Source organism: Canis aureus, chromosome 12, assembly GCF_053574225.1.
Source record: "Canis aureus isolate CA01 chromosome 12, VMU_Caureus_v.1.0, whole genome shotgun sequence".
Lineage (NCBI taxonomy): Eukaryota > Metazoa > Chordata > Mammalia > Carnivora > Canidae > Canis > Canis aureus.
Window position 1 is genome coordinate 55425397 of NC_135622.1, and position 17333 is coordinate 55442729.

Genomic DNA, 17333 nt, shown 5'->3' on the forward strand with positions numbered 1-17333 from the left:
GGGAGATGTTTGAAATCATAATTTTGGAGCGTGTATGCTACAGTTCCAGGACGTGACAATGGAACTCCATGGCTGGGATGAGCTTATGGAAAGACAATTAGCAACAACAATTCAAGCAACTGAGACAGCAGGGTGTTGTCTTTTTTTTTATTATTATTTTTATTTCTAAAAGAGTTTATTTACTTATTCATGAGAGATGCAGAGAGGGAGGCAAAGACATAGGCAGAGAGAGAAGCAGGCTCCCTGCAGGGTGCCGGATGTGGAACTTGATCCCAGGACCCTGAGATCATGCCCTGAGCTGAAGGCAGATGCTCAACCATTGAGCCATCCAGGTGCTCCAGGGTATTGTCTTAATCATATCAGACCCAGTGTTCTCTTCATAACAGTTTTTGTAAAAAGATTTTATTTATTTATTTGAGAGAGAGGCAGTGAGCATGAGTGGAGGGAGGGGCAGAGGGACAAGCAGACTCCTCACCAAGTGGGAAGCCCAATGCAGAGCTTGATCCCAGGACCCTAATATCAGGACCTGAGCCAAAGTCATATGCTCAGCTGACTGAGCCACCCAGGCACCCCTTCATAACAGTTTTTACTTAAGTCACAAATTGGAGGTAAATTTTTATAACCTATATCACATATGTAGGGTAATAGTCCTTATATAAAAGCACTTGTAAAAAGGAAGAGAGTGGGGACCCCTTGGTGGCTCAGTGGTTTAGTGCCTGCCTTTGGCCCAGGGCATGATCCTGGAGACCTGGGATCGAGTCCTGCATCGGGCTCCCTGCATGGAGCCTGCTTTTCCATCTCTCCCTCTCTCTCTGCCTGCATCTCTGCCCCCCTCTCTCTCTGTGTCTCTCATGAATAAATAAATAAAACCTTAAAAAAGAAGAGAGAATAGTTTTCATTCTTGATAAGTGCACTCTACCCTGTCTTATTGATCACAATTATAAAGCCTGGATAGAATGAACGGATCAGTTATTTGAGGACTCTAAAAAGTAAACAGCAAGAGGAATATTGGAGGTTAAACCAGAATTTGGGATACTACTTTTATAGGCTGATTTGCATTTCCCCCAAATTCATACATTGAAGTCCTAAACCCCAGTGTGACTGTATTCAGATATAAGGCCTTTCAGGAGGTAATTGGGGTTAAAGCAGTCTTAGGGGTCAGATCATAATCCAGTAGGTCTGGTAACCTTATAAAGAGAGGAAGAGGTATAGGAGTGTACGCTTGAAGAAATGACCACTTGAGGACAATGAAAAGGCAGCTGTCTGCAAGCCAAGGAGAGAGGCCTCATTAGAAATCAGCCCTATCAATACCTTCATCTTGGACTTCAGCCTCCAGGACTGTGAGAAATACATTTCTGTTGTTGAAGCTCCCCAGTCTGTGGTATGATGTTATGCATCCTGAGAAGCCTGAAATAACTATGAAAACAACAATCCAAATTTGGATTTGCGTAAACAATCCAAATATCTCTGGAGATGAAGAATCCAGAAAATTCCAACTTGCATGGGAAAAGTAAATCAACAGACACACTGATATGACACAGATGTCGGGATTATGTGACAAGAACTTTAAAACAGCTATTCTACAAATGCTTCAATAAGCCGTAAAAATATTATTGAAATAAAATAATTTTAGACCTGAAAAATGAATAATTAAAAAAACAACTCACTGAATGGGCTCAATAGCAAAATGGAGATAACAGAAAGAGTCTGGGCACTGCAAGAAAAATAAAGGTAAATTATTCAATATGAACTAAAAAGAGAAAACACAGGTTTAAGAACCTAAGTAGATCCTCAGTATTACAGGACAAAATATATAACATTTGCCTACATGGAGTCCCAGAAGGAGAGGAAGAAGAATGTAGTTTTAACAAGAAATAAACCTACAAAGTCAATAAACTCAGCAGACTCTGAACAGGATAAACCCAAAGAAATACATGTCTAGACATATCAAAATTAAATGGAAAGCTAATGAAAAACATACTGAAAGCAGAGAAAAATGGCATGGTTTTTTGTATATATAGGGAAATGATGATTCAAATTGCTGCAGATTTCTCATCAGAAACCATTGAAGCCAAGAGGAAATGGTACAACATATTTCAAGCACAAAAGGAAAGAACCTGTCAAAATTCTATCTGCTGTGAAACTCTCATTTGTGAATTCATGTAATGTAGACATATTTAGGTGAAGGAAAACTAGTATCTGTTGCCAGCACAACATTTTTTTATTCATTCATGTATTTATCCAAAAAACAATTTTGAGCATCTGTTGTGTGTGAGGCTCTTCTCAAGGCACAAGAGAGCATAATGTTGGCTCTAGATATACATTATGTAGTCATTCAAGCTAAGAGATTATTTCGAATATGTTGATTTAAGAAGGAAAAATAAATACCATTCAGTTTCTCAAAGGGAAGATAGAAGTGGTCTATGTATTTGCTTTCCTGTATGGTTTACACAAGCCCCAGATGGCTATTGATCACTTGAAATATGAATTGGTCTGAAATGAGATGTGCTGTAAGTATAAAATCCACATCAGCTTTTAAAGACTCAGTGTGAAAAGAGAATATAAAATATCTCAATATTTTTTATAATGTTCTATTTTGGTTCTATTTGATTAGATAGTATATTTCTAAAATAATTTCACATTTTTCTTTTTACTTTTTAATGTGTATAATTCTGATCCCAAAATTTCAGTGTGTGTGGTTTTCCACACCATCAAGTGATTCTCTGATACTAGTGGGGTGTTCCACAGATTTAACTCAACTTTGGCACTGTCTCCCTATAGATAGCATCAGATCCCACAAGTCAAGGGCTCCGTCTTGCAAAACTGTCCTTTTTAAAGAAATGCTAATGGAGGGGATCTGTGGGTGACTCAGTAGTTTAGCTCCTGCCTTCAGCCCAGGATGAGATCCTGGAGACCTGGGATCAAGTTCCACATCGGGCTCCCTGCATGGAGCCTGCTTCTCCCTCTGTGTGTCTCTGCCTCTATCTCTCTCTGTATCTCTCATGAATAAAATAACTATAGTCTTTAAAATAATGCTAAAGGAGCACTCTAGGTAGGAGGAAAATGATACTAATAGGAAACTGGGAATATCGGGAATGATAGAACTATAATCTTTCTTTTTTTTACTTGTTGTATTTGGAATCTGTATAGTTTGACTTGTTTTTCAGAGGAAATATTGGGAGAGTAACTGTCATTGACTTGAGCCTGAAAGTCTCAAATACGAATTTAATTGTTTAAGTTTCAATCCTAATATTGAGGCTATGAGACAATACAAAGGCAGTTATTTTTATTTATTTATTTTTTTTTCAAAGGCAGTTATCTAACTGTATACTATACAAACAAAAGTGAGATTGAGTAACTTTAACCTCTTAAACCACCTTAAAAACAGGTATAATTACATTAAGTAAAGCATAAATGGGCTTTTATAGACCTATCCTCTTTTAATATATCATACGAGGTTTCAGTATGAGTATGTTTTTCATGGCCCATTGTAAAAATGATCTTTGGTAAATAAAATATCTGATGTGAGACTTAGCCATTGGTCATATAAAAGTTAAGTTCCAAGATAAAATTTCCTCATGGTTATTACAATGGATACCATTCTATAGGCTTCCTCCAAAGGGTAACACTCAGGAGATGCATCATTTATAATTCAATGTGACACACAGTAGAGTCAATTTATTGAAATGATTACCTAGTAAAGATAGCAAACACTGTACATGATGATTTCAGTCAACTTTTTGAATATTTATCATAGAGAACTCACAGAATAGATCAATATACAGAAAGAATAATCCTAGATGCTCTGACAATTACTAGCCAATGAAATAATATTTTAAATTTGAAAGAGCTCATTTTAAAAACACTATCCTTGGGCAGCCCCAGTGGCGCAGCGGTTTAGTGCCGCCTGCAGCCCGGGGCGTGATCCTGGAGACCCTGGATCAAGTCCCACGTCAGGCTCTCTGCATGGAGCCTGCTTCTCCCTCTGCCTGTGTCTCTGCCTCTCATTCTCTCTCTGTGTCTCTATGAATAAATAAATAAAATCTTTAAAAAAAATAAAAAAAATAAAAACACTATCCTTTACTGAGTAACTTCAGCCACCAAAATAAAAAATGCTGAGTCAATTTTCAAGGAAAATATCCAATAAATCAAGATATTATTCATATTGTCAAATAAATTAAAAATCACAAGGAAACTCTAAATAGAGAAAACCTGTGTGAGTCATATTAGAACACAAATTCCTTATAGATCTTGGAAACTAACCCTTTATCTGATACGTCATTTGCAAATATCTTCTCCCATTCTGTAGGTTTTCTTTTAGTTTTGTGGACTGTTTCTTTTGCTGTGCAGAAGCTTTTTATCTTGATGAAGTCCCAATAGTTCATTTTTGCTTTTGTTTCTCTTGCCTTCGTGGATGTATCTTGCAAGAAGTTACTGTGGCCAAGTTCAAAAGTGGTGTTGCCTGTGTTCTCCTCTAGGATTTTGATGGAATCTTGTCTCACATTTAGATCTTTCATCCATTTTGAGTTTATCTTTGTACGATGCAAGAGAGTGGTCTAGTTTAATTCTTCTGCATGTGGATGTCCAATTTTCCCAGCACCATTTAGGGAGAGACTCTTTTTTCCAGTGGATAGTCTTCCCTCCTTTGTCGAATATTAGTTGACCATAGAGTTGAGGGTCCACTTCTGGATTCTCTATTCTGTCCCATTGATCTATGTGTCTGTTTTTGTGCCAGTACCACACCGTCTTGATGACCACAGCTTTGTAGTACAACCTGAAATCTGGCATTGTGATGCCCCCAGCTATGTTTTTTTTTTTTTTTTTTAAATTCCCCTGGCTATTTGGGATCTTTTCTGATTCCACACAAATCTTAAAATAATTTGTTCTAACTCTCTGAAGAAAGTCCATGGTATTTTGATAGGGATTGCATTAAACGTGTAAATTGCCCTGGGTAACATTGACATTTTCACTATATTAATTCTTCCAATCCATGAGCATGGACTATTTTTCCATCTCTTCGTGTCTTCCTCAATTTCTTTCAGAAGTGTTCTGTAGTTTTTAGGGTATAGATCTATAAAGAACTTTTTAAACTCAACAACAAAGAAACAAACAATCCAATCATGAAATGGGCAAAAGACATGAACAGAAATCTCACAGAGGAATACATAGACATGGCCAACAAACACATGAGAAAATGCTCCGCATCACTTGCCATCAGGGAGACACAAATCAAAACCACAATGAGATCCCACCTCACACCAGTGAGAATGGGGAAAATTAACAAGGCAGGAAACCACAAATGTTGGAGAGGATGTGGAGAAAGGGGAACCCTCCTGCACTGTTGGTGGGAATGTGAACTGGTGCAGCCCCTCTGGAAAACTGTGTGGAGGTTCCTCAAAGAGTTAAAAATAGATCTGCCCTACGACCCAGCAATTGCACTGCTGGGGATTTACCCCAAAAGATACAGATGCAATGAAATGCCGGGACACCTGCACCCCAATGTTTCTAGCAGCAATGTCCACAATAGCCAAACTGTGGAAGGAGCCTCGGTGTCCATCGAAAGATGATGGATAAAGAAGATGTGGTTTATGTATACAATGGAATATTCCTCAGCCATTAGAAACAACAAATGCCCACCATTTGCTTCGACGTGGATGGAACTGGAGGGTATTATGCCGAATGAAATCAGTCAATCGGAGAAGGACAAACATTATATGGTCTCATTCATTTGGGGAATATAAAAAATAGTGAAAGGGAATAAAGGGGAAAGAAGGAAAATGAGTGGGAAATGTCAGAAAGGGAGACAGAACATAAGAGACTCCTAACTCTGGGAAATGAACGAGGGGTGGTGGAAGGGGAGGTGGGCGAGGGATGGAGGTGACTGGGTAACGGGCACTGAGGGGGGCACTTGATGGGATGAGCACTGGGTGTTATTCTGTATGTTGGCAAATTGAACACCAATAAAAAATAGATTTATAAAAAAAAGCAATAAAGCTAATTCTCTCCACCAAAAATAAATAGATAGATAGATAGATAGATAGATAGATAGATAGATAAAACACAAATTCCTTTCAACATTTAAAACTATAAAGGCCATATAAAGTCAGGGTTACTATAACCTTGCTTGAAAAAAGAAAACAGACCAAATTGAAAAAGAGGAAAATATAATAGAAATCCAGAGATATGAAGAGGGTAATATCAGCCTTGACTTTGTAATTTAATCAAAACTGAGTTTTAATTAAATTTCTTCTCCTTGGGTTTCTGGAAGCGTACCTGCTTGATATCCTATTTGTTGACCAACATCAAATTAAGTCTCCATTAGAAAGTATATGATCTACAACCACAGCATTTTAAAGAGGAAAATTCTAAGAGATACTAGTATATATAAAATTGTAAATTAGAGTTGTATTCCTTTCAAATTAATACATTTTGTGCTTGAAATAAAATATAACAGATGAGCTCTCATTGAACAAAAGTGTTTGCCATAAAATCCTCCTTTATCCCCTTTCTTACTCTGTATATGAAAACTTTAAAACTTTCTGATGGTTACTTCCATAAATATAAGTAATAAATATTTACCTCTATTGTATTTTGAAAATTTTTGTTCATCTATAGTGAGTTGATTTTAAACTCGATAAGTTTGTTGTTTATTTTCTTTTGTTTTCATTCACATTGTCATTAGGATTATAGTACCATTCTTTCCTAATTTAAAACTTGATGGTTTTATTATTTGTCTTCCTATAATTTATAAGTGATGATTATTTTTAACTAGTTATTAAGAAATAACCTGAAATTTATAGTTTTTAAGAATAAGAATATTACAGTGAACATCTATGTGCCCTGATTTGTCCATTTGATATGCAGTAATAAAATGCTGCAAACTGGGTATAAATGACAGAAATTTATTACTCACAGTTCTAAAGTCCAGGAAGTCCAACATCAAGGCACCAGCATGGCCTCATGGTAACATGAGGGACCTACATCTTTCTGATTGATAGCTCGTGTCTTTTGCTGTATCCCTACATGGCGGAAGGGGCTAGGAATTTCTGTGGGATTTCCTCCATAAAACACTCATACCACTAATACCACTAATCCATGTCACTTATATGTGGAATAAAAAAAACAAACAGAAAAACAGACTCTTAATTACAGAGAGCAAACTGATGGTTGCCAGAGGGAAAGTGGGTGGAAGCAAAGGGTGAACTAGGTGAAGTAGATTAACAGGTACAAACTTCTAGTTATAAAATAAGTGAGTCATGGAGACAAAAAGTACAGTTTATGGAATATATTTAATAATATTGTAGTCACGTATGGTGACAGATGATGATTGCATGTATTGTGGTGAGTGTTGTGTAATGGGTAGAATTGTCAAATCCACGTGTTGTACACCTGAAACTAATATAACCTTGTATGTCAATTATACTTCAATAATATAGAAATTAAAGAAAATAAAGCCCATTAATCACTTTCATGAAGGCTCCATCCTCATTACTTAAGCACCTCCCAAATTTCCCACCTCCAAATACTATCATTTGGAAGGGAGGTGGCGTTAAGACTTCAGCATATTAATTTGGGTTGAGGGAAGGATGCAAACATTTAAACTATAGATAACCCTGTACCTGGAATCACATGTTGGTAACATTTTTTCCCCATTTGCTTTACTATTTGCTATCAGTTTCTACCCCCCGCCCCCCGGCTAAACTTTTGTTTATCACTTAATTTTTTTATGGACTACTTGAGATTACGTTACATACGTCAAAGCCTTTTATCCCTAAATACTGCAGTGTTTACTAAGAACATTTGACATAGCAGTAGTATATTTTTCAATAACAGCAAGTATAGCATCTAAGCAATACTTTTATCAAATCTTCCATCTATATTCCAAGTTAATGATTTTTTTTCTTACTTTTCTACACACAAATCAGCTATTCAATCTCTTTAAAATATTAATACAAGTGCTGGCAATGTGTTAAGAGAAGTGGATAGGCTGCAGTGGATATTTGAATTGTTATGAACTTTTGCATATATTTTCAAACATGTCCAAAAATCTTAAATAGGCATGTGCATAAATTCCTGTATTAATTTCTAAGGAAGTAATAATAAATGTCTCTGTGCTTTTAGGTTAGAGGACGCCTATCCCAATAATATCTATAAATATGTGAGTTGTAAAAAATAATTAAATATTCATTAGAGAAACAATCTGAAAAGACAAAATGTTAGCAGCTGTTAACATTAGAGCAATTTTTCTTTTTAAATCTATAGTAGCTAGACTTTATATCACGAATAAAAAATAAAAATATTGAGTGTCTTAAAATATGCATGCAAATTCTAAGCCCTTTACATATATTACACAATGTATTTCTCAAACAGCTCCATAAATTGGATGCCATTATTTATTTATTTGTTTAGATGAGGGATACAAGGCACAAAATTATTGGGGAAAATAGGAAGATGTAGTAGAGCAAGGATTTTTATAAGAAAATGTGGCTCTAGACTTGTGCTTTTAAATTCTACATCATAATGAATAAGTATTACCTTTGCAATAAGGAAAAATAAAAAATAATTTTGAAATATATATAATTTCACGTAACAGTAATTTAGAATAATCTAATATTATAAAACATGGACACAAGCAGTTTGTTATGTTGAATAGGATTGTTACTCATAAATCAGACTTATGTGTAACAATCATATTCAAAGAGATTTCTAGTGAAATTCAGTTATTATACTTTTCCATCTGACGGGATCAGTTTCAAATTTGAAGAATAAAGGGTTCGAATGCTAATAGGCTGCTGTTGTTTAAAAGAAAAAGAAATTAAAGTCTGTTGGTCATCTGTAAAATGTACTAGATATGTTTGAAAAAATGTACTATTGAAATAGAATTAACTTTCAACTTCCCATTTTTCTCTATGGTAATATTTTAGAAGATTAGCTATTGTTAAGAAATTTAAATGCGGTGAAAAATTATGGTCCGGAGAGAGGAAGAACGTTTGCTGAGAAAGCATTATAGTGTATCACCTCCATCCAGGCATAAACATATCAGAATGACCTTAACGCCTACCTTATTTTTTATGTCTGCATAAAGTTGTGAAGTATGCCTGCAATTAGGACAATAGAGTAAAGGAGAAAACAATAAAAGCGTGAGAGGGTAGAACCATTAAGGGAATAAATAGGGTACTGTTCCTGGGTTTGTAATATACATCTTTACTTCAAATAGTATACATCTAAACATACAGTCTAGGGAAGACCTTACAGGAATACATTGCTATTTCTCCCCTCTCATCCTGTGTGCTCTAGAGTTGTTTGGTTGACTCTTTTTTGGTGTTACTTCCTGTGTGTGGATAGGATCCTAACCAAAAATTAGGGAATCCTCTGTAGATCTCTGGAGCAATCTGTGCTGCATCCCCTTTTTGTGTGTGTGTAGTATAGTCTGCAAATGCAACTCCCTCAGCCACTCCAGTTTCCCATCTTTCTCTTCAACTCAGAGACATTTCTGGCATCTGATTGGGTTTTTCCTCCTAACTACAACCTGGAAATGGTCTCTAGGCAGTAAGATAGTGCATTTGTTTTATTTCTCCTCTCTGGGATCAAAGCCCTTTACTGCTTATGCATCAATGCTCGAAAATAGTCCTTTCATAGAACTTGTCAGTGAGGGCAATTTCCGTGGCAGTTAACTTTCCATGGGTAGAAGCCTTTGATCTTCCCTTCCACAATCTACTTTCCTGGTTCTGCCATTTCTAACATTGGTCATGGCTTCCTTAAACTTCCAAAAGTCATTTTAGCAGTGCCTTGTAGCACAACCACCCTGGGGGCTAGCCAGGGTCCTAAGTATTGTGGCTCCACAACATTTAATAAGGGAGAGTATCCCCATATTAATAATGTCTCTCTTTTGCCTTCACTGAGCACTGCCAGAATATTATATGCATACTCGACTGGTTCCGGTCACTATAGATTGGCTAGGTCCTACAACTCCTGGGTATGGTCGCTTTCCTCTGTTTGCAGAACCTGTCATGAACTAGGTCATGCTGTGACCCTAGAGGGACTTCTCTAAAAATCAAAATTTATTAATTTTAACAAGTTAGTAGTGTACTGGGCGTTCTTAGAGAAAGGGAGGAATTCATTCCAAGATTAGGGGAGACATTCAAAAAGGCCTCACCAAAGAGTGAATCTTGAATTGGATCAATATATTTCAGGCAAGAAAGAAAAATTACTACTTTGGAGCTTGGATTTCAGTGCACTCATGTTGTATAAAAGACCTGAGCTAGTCTAGCCTGACAGCAATCAATTTTCTCACACTCAACATAATATTATATAAAGCATCATCAAACAGGAGAACAGACATAATAAATGATGGAAAATAAGGAATTTCTAATGAATATCTCAGTTCAGCCTTAACCATCATGACACTAGATTTTTCATATTTAAGACAATAGTTAATGGTGCAAATCCAAGGTGCCAAAAGGACTAAAATAAATTGAGCTAATCTAGCATAAACACACCTGTGATTGGTGTGTAATTGAATTCCAATGATGTATTTTTATCTCAACAGAATATATATGTATCTTGTTTTAAGATTATATTCTATCTTGCTTGGCTGTTACAGGAAGTCTTAGATACAACATCACTTAAAATGATTGCATGGCACTGGCCTGAATTAGATTTTCAAGTTTATTGGTGGCCCTGATATACCTGTGCCAAAAAAAAAAAATAAATAAATAAATAAAAATAAAAAAAAATACCAGAAGTTCCTTTTATGCTTCATTGGGTACCTTCATGAATAGTAGTTATATACATGGATTCTTTGTCACTTAGCCGTTATAAAGATGTTTCTCCTTTGAAAAATCCATTTGATGTTTTTAAGGTGACTGTTAATCTTAGATTGTTTTAAGATTCATAAGGAATGGCAGTATTGTCTAGTGACCCTTCTGATGCTTCCATCATCCTACTCTACTGCTGACAAGCAGTTGCTTACTCAGACTCTACTGAACACTCCACTGCTTTGTGAAGGAGTCTACTTCAAATGTGTCCAGCTGAGATGATTAAAATTTTCCATGTAGGTCTTTGTGCTCTGTTCCTAGCACTGGTTCTGGATATTACTTGATGTTTATAGAATAAATCAAAATTCCTCTTCCACATAATAGGCTGTCAGATACCTGAAGACAGTTTGAATGATAAAATTAACATAGGTTCTATGTATTGGGGAGAGAGCAGGAGAAGACTAGTTTCCCTCCTCAGTAATCTAGACCCTGGTTGGCACAGCTAAAATGTGGTACAGGAAATGTCATCCAGAACCCACTTAGGCTAATGCTTTTCTCCCAAGACATTTCTAACTAATATGAATTATATTTGTCTCCCCAGGGAGACTATAAGTTGCATAAGAAGAGATATGTCTGGTCCTCCTATTTTTTCTCAACTCGTACACAACTTGGCATTTCATTATTTTACCCATTTATGAAGCACTTACTGAATATCAGTTATGTGTCAGACATTTCATGCCATATTCAGGAAACAAATATAGTAAGATCTAGAACCAATTCTCAAAGACCTTATGGTGTATTATACAGAAATTACATATAGCAACTGCCTGATTACAAAGTGTTACCAGAGTGCAAATGAGATCATCCTTTCTGGGTTGCAGCAAAAGATATTTTAGTAGTGGAGACGCTTAAGGTGAGATGCGAGGAACGAGAATTTATAAAGTAGATGAGGGAGAATGTTCTAGAAAGAAGTAGGAATGTTAGAAAAATTAAGATATATGGAAAGCATAACACCAGGAGGGGGAATCTACTTCAGTATTTTGAAGGAGAGAGTCTGTATGTAGGAAGTGAAGAGAGATGTGGCTAGATAGATAGGTCGGGGCAAACAGCCATCTCTGTGTGACATGCAGATGGGATTTCACAGTAGGTTATAGGCCCTGGGAAACCACTGAAGGGTTTTTGTAAAAGCAGTAACATTCTAAGTACATATTTTTACAAAAGTCACTAATAGCTCTGTGCAAAGTCAACCGATGCTGAAGAAAATAAAGTTTAAAAAAATCAGAAAAATTTCACATGGTCCAACTGAAAGGTAAACTTTAAGGTAAAGATCAATCAGTATGGAGAGGAAGTTGGGATCTGAGTGATATTGGAGTCTAAGCTATCTCAATGATTTCTGAATGTAGTGGACAATTGGAAGATGGTTTCATTCTTTGAGGTAAGGAATACAGGGAGAAAACTCCATTTGGAAAAGAAATGCTGAGTTTTGCACACACTGATTTTAAGATGTCAGTGAAAATTAAAGGTAGCAAAGCTTAGAAAGGAGTTAGAGACATGTGTCTCAAAGACAGCCGAGGTGTCTGCATCGATGAGTGACGAAAGAAAGATATATGTGAAAACAGAGGTGACTGAGGAAAGAAAATATTTAAAAGACATGCAGAGGTAGTGGTAATGATGAATCTACTAAGAATTATAGTGGGATACACTGCACCCCCATTGGAATGGTCATGCATGTTGTAATCTGTGTGCATGCATGCCCCAAGGCTGTTTAACTCAGTGTCTGAAATCATCTGATGGCTGCTATTGTTTTTTTTTTTAATTTTCCCCCTCGGCTTTCTTGACATATAATTGATTTATTATATGATGTATACTACACACATGATGTAATACACATCATATAATAAAGAGGGAAAGGTGACAAAATCAGAACCTTTCCAGCAAGCAATAGGCAGAGTTGTATTACCTTCCTCCGATCCTATTACTTACAGGTATAATAAATGTTATTCACAGTGTTTATACTGCATTTAAAGTATATTATTTTTTAGTGATAGTGCAGAAAACTAATTTGGTTAATGGAGGCATGTGAAAGTCCATAAGAAACAATTATCAAAATTATCAAAAACAATTATTTCAGTCACTGGGAAATGATCGAAGGCAGATAACCAGTTGATCATTGAAGAAGCTACAAAGATTATATGGGAATTTTATACACAAAAGTATGCCACAAAAATAGACAACCAAGGTGAATGTTACAAATAAGTAACACATATTCAAAAAGAAATAGGCAATCTGAATAGACCAAATCAAATAAAGAAAATGATTTGATCATTAAATATATTCCCAATAAAAATTCCAGGTCCAATTAATGGAATTACATCTAAAGGAAGAAATAATACCAACCCTGCATAAACAGTTTCATACACTAGAGGAGCAAGAAACATGTTTCAATTTATTTTATTAAAAAGATTTTATTATAAAAACTGCAGATGTTATCTCAGTAACAAACACAAAAATCCTTAAGATACTTTTTATTATTGCAGAATAGCAATATGTAAAAAAGAATAATATACCACTACCACAGAGGACTTATCCTGCGGATGCAAGGATGATTTCAGAGCTGAAAATCAATATAAATTTCTATGTAAACAAACGATAGGGCCATATAATCGCATCAATAGCTGAATATAAAGCATACCAAATTCCCATACATAAACATGAAAACTCTCAGCAAAGAACAGAAATCAAATTCCTCAAACTGACAAAGGACACCTGTGAAAAACCTAGAGATATTATAATCATACATGGTAACAGACTGGAGAATTTTTTCCTAAGATTATTAAGAAGGCAAAAATGTTCACTTCATGACTTCTATTCAACATAGTACTGGAAGTGCTAGCCAGCGTAATGTGGCAAGGAAAATAAATTAAGACATAGATCTCTAGATCGGTAAAAAGGAAGCAAATCTATCTTATAATCCACATAACTCATAACTGTAAATTTACATGAAATAACTCACATGAAATATAATTCAACACAATTCACATAAAGTCAACCCTACAAAATCTACCAAAAAATAGTTACTAGAGTCAACAATACGTACATTTTGCAAAGTGACAAAATGAAAACATACAAAAATGAATTATATTGTGTATTCTAGTAGCATTCCAAAAATGCACTTTAAAACTTTCATAGTAGGGGGTCCGTGGGTGGCTCAGCGGTTTGATGCCTGCCTTTGGCCAGGGCCTGATCCTGGAGTCCTGGTATTGAGTTCCACATCAGGCTCCCTGCATGGGGCCTGCTTCTCTCTCTGCCTGTGTCTCTCAAATAAATAAGATCTTTAAAAAAAATAAAACCTTCATAGTATGATCAAAATATAGAATACTTGGGAGAAATTTAACTACACAAGATTTCTAAGAAAAATTAATTGGGAGATCACCTTATGCATGAATTTGGAAGACACAATGTTGTTAAAAGGGCATTTCTGCCCAATTAATCTACAGATTTCATGCAATCTGTATCAAAATCCCACCAGGATTTTTGAAGAAATTGACAATTCTAAAGTTTGAAGAGAATTACAAATGGTCTACAATAGCCAAGACAATTAAAAAGAAAAAAATATTGTAGAACTTCCACTACCTAATTTCAAGACCAACTACAAAGTTATAATAAAAAGACAGCCTAGTATTGGCATTAGCATTAATACATATGTATATATTAAGGTACCAGAACAGAATCCAGAAATAAACCCATATGTATATGATTAACTGATGTCCAAAAATGCCAGGAAAATTCAATGAAAAAAAAAAAAAAAAAAGACAGTTTTCTCAACAAATAGTGTTGAAATAATTAGATACAATATATCCTCAAAAATAAATAATAATGTATCATAGGCCTAAAAGTAAGCCAGAAAGTAGGTATAAAACACTAAAATATATAAAATAAACATAGGAGAAAATCTTTCTAACTTTTGGGCCAGGCAACATATTCTTATGTAGAGCACCAAAGCATAAAACACTAAAAAATTGATAATTAAGAAATTGGCTTCATGAAATTTAAAAACTTTTCAGAAGACACTATTAGAAAAATTAAAATGCAAGCCATGGATTTGAAAAATATTTTTTGCAAGATACATAGAAAAGAAAACTTGTATCTAAAATATATAAAATACTATAATAACTCAAAACAGAAGAGAAAGAAACACTATAAAGTGAGAAGGTGATTTAAATACAGTACCAAAGAAAATATACAAATGACAAATACATGAGAAGGCACTTAACATCATTAGTTATTAAGTAATTGAATATCAAAACTGTAATAACCTATAATATGCCCACTGGAATGCTAAAGATCTGGAGAAGCCTCATATATAGCTGGTGACATGTGTAAATGTAAAATTGTACAGCCACTTTGGAAAAAGTTGGCTGTTCCTTAACGCTTATCATATATCACAGACCAAATGATTATTTAAAAGAAATGAAAACATATGTCTACAAAAAGATTTCTATGCCATGAACTAACAATATTATCCATAAATACCATACCTCAAATTGGTTTAACAAAATGTAGTATAGTGATACAGTACAATAAAAAGGAACAGACTACAAATGCATGCCTCAGCAGGGGTGAATCAAAAAAAGATAAATAAAATGATAAAAAGAGTCACACATAAAAGACTATACTTGGTGTAAGATTTTATTTACAATCATTTTATTTTGGAAATTCAAAACTATAGCATCAGAGAGCATATCAGTGGGTGTCTGGGGCCATGGATGGCACGGAGGATTGAAAGAGAGGCATGGGGAAACATTTGTGGATAATGAGGTGGTTCTAAAGCAGGATTGTGGTGATGCTCTCACTAGTACATAAATTCATTAAAACTTTAATTGAACTGTAAATGGAGTGAATTTTATGGTATGTAAATTAACCGCAAACTAAGAATTGAGAAGATAGTATATGTACTGAAAGTCACAAAAAAAAAAGGTTTTTTTATGGCATATATTTGCTGATAGAGGCAAGAAATTCTAGCCAGAAGAGTGGAGGAAGGATATGCCCCAGGGGAAAATAGAACATAGTATAAAACTTTTAAAACATAGTATAAGAATAGAATGGATTCTCCATAGAGTATGGAGGACTGACCTTTATAGTCTGGTATTGGAAGAAACAGCCTGCCCTCAGCCTATAGGAGAGGTGAAAATCACTGTGCCCAGCATCTACAGAAGTAAAGACAAGCAACATAAAAAGGAATTCATTATTTCACGTATTTATGTCACGTCACTGGGTAGCAGAGTGAGTATAGAACTATTAAGATGAAGCACTTAATTCCATGGGGGGTGTCATAGGCACTTTCCCCTTAAATTTGTCATATTTGTTTGTAAGGATCTGTGCCAAGAATGAACAAGGGAATATCAAGATGTCAGTTCACAAAAATATTACAAAGTGTACCTTTCCTCTTTGAGGACAAATATGCATTGAGATGGTGAGGAGGGTTCTGCATTTTCATGGGAAGTTGAGGAAGAGTAATTTATTTGCTTTTGTGGCAAGACTGATGTTACTTAGAGAAAAAGATGAGTGAGCTGCTTTGTTACATATGTTCTAGGATTGAAGCACAGTCAGGGTTGAATTCTGTCCAAGGGTCTATTTGCTTTGTGTGCAGTGAGGCAACTCTTAATTCCTAGGACTGCAGCAGTGGTGCTCGGCATCCTAGCCATGCCCAGTGGGGCCGATGACTTAAGCCTTGTCCACGTTCAAGGTACTGAACACTGGAGGTGGTCTAGGCCTTGCTGAGAGTGTGATGGACCCTTAACATTAACCTCTTCTGGACTTGACTCACTGCTTTCCCGTGGACCAACCAGGACAGGGTCAGGAGAGAAAGGAGCCTCTAGGATCCATCCCCACATAGTTTCCATGTCTTATTCATCAGAAAAGCCCCTTGTTTTCTAATGAGGGGCTTAATGAATGAGAGGACAATGAAGAGGAAGAGGGACCTCTAGTACCAGTGAGAAAATACCATTTTATCCCCCAGAATGTCCATCTTGAGTCTAGATCATGTCCAGAAACATAAATGTGAGCAGGGTAGAGTCAGAGGGTCCATGTCCAGGCCATAATACTCACTTTCTGTAAGACCTTATAAGTCGTGACTCAGTTTCCTTATCCGTAATACAGGATTATAATACTCACTTTAGAATTGTTATAAGATTAAGAGAGATAATATTGGTTAAAAAATGAAAAAAAAAAAAAAAACCTTTGAGTGTTATCTCTTACATAATAAGTGCTGTACTTCATGTATTTTCACCGGACCCCACAAAAGTAACATTAAAGTAAATGTTAGTTCTCCACATTTTTGCTAGCTATGGCAAATATCACCTGCATGATCACTATGGAAGGCCCCAGTAACATCAGGGAGGCCTGTGATTATGGGTTGTAACTGATGTGGGGATATGATCACACACACCGTTGAGGGGAGTGATTGAAAAGGGTAAGAATGGGGAGAACACTGAGAAAGTCCTGATGAGTCAGACTTCTCTCCTGCCTGCCTCAAGGGCATGGATGAGTGCAATTACGAACAACCATGTTCTGCCC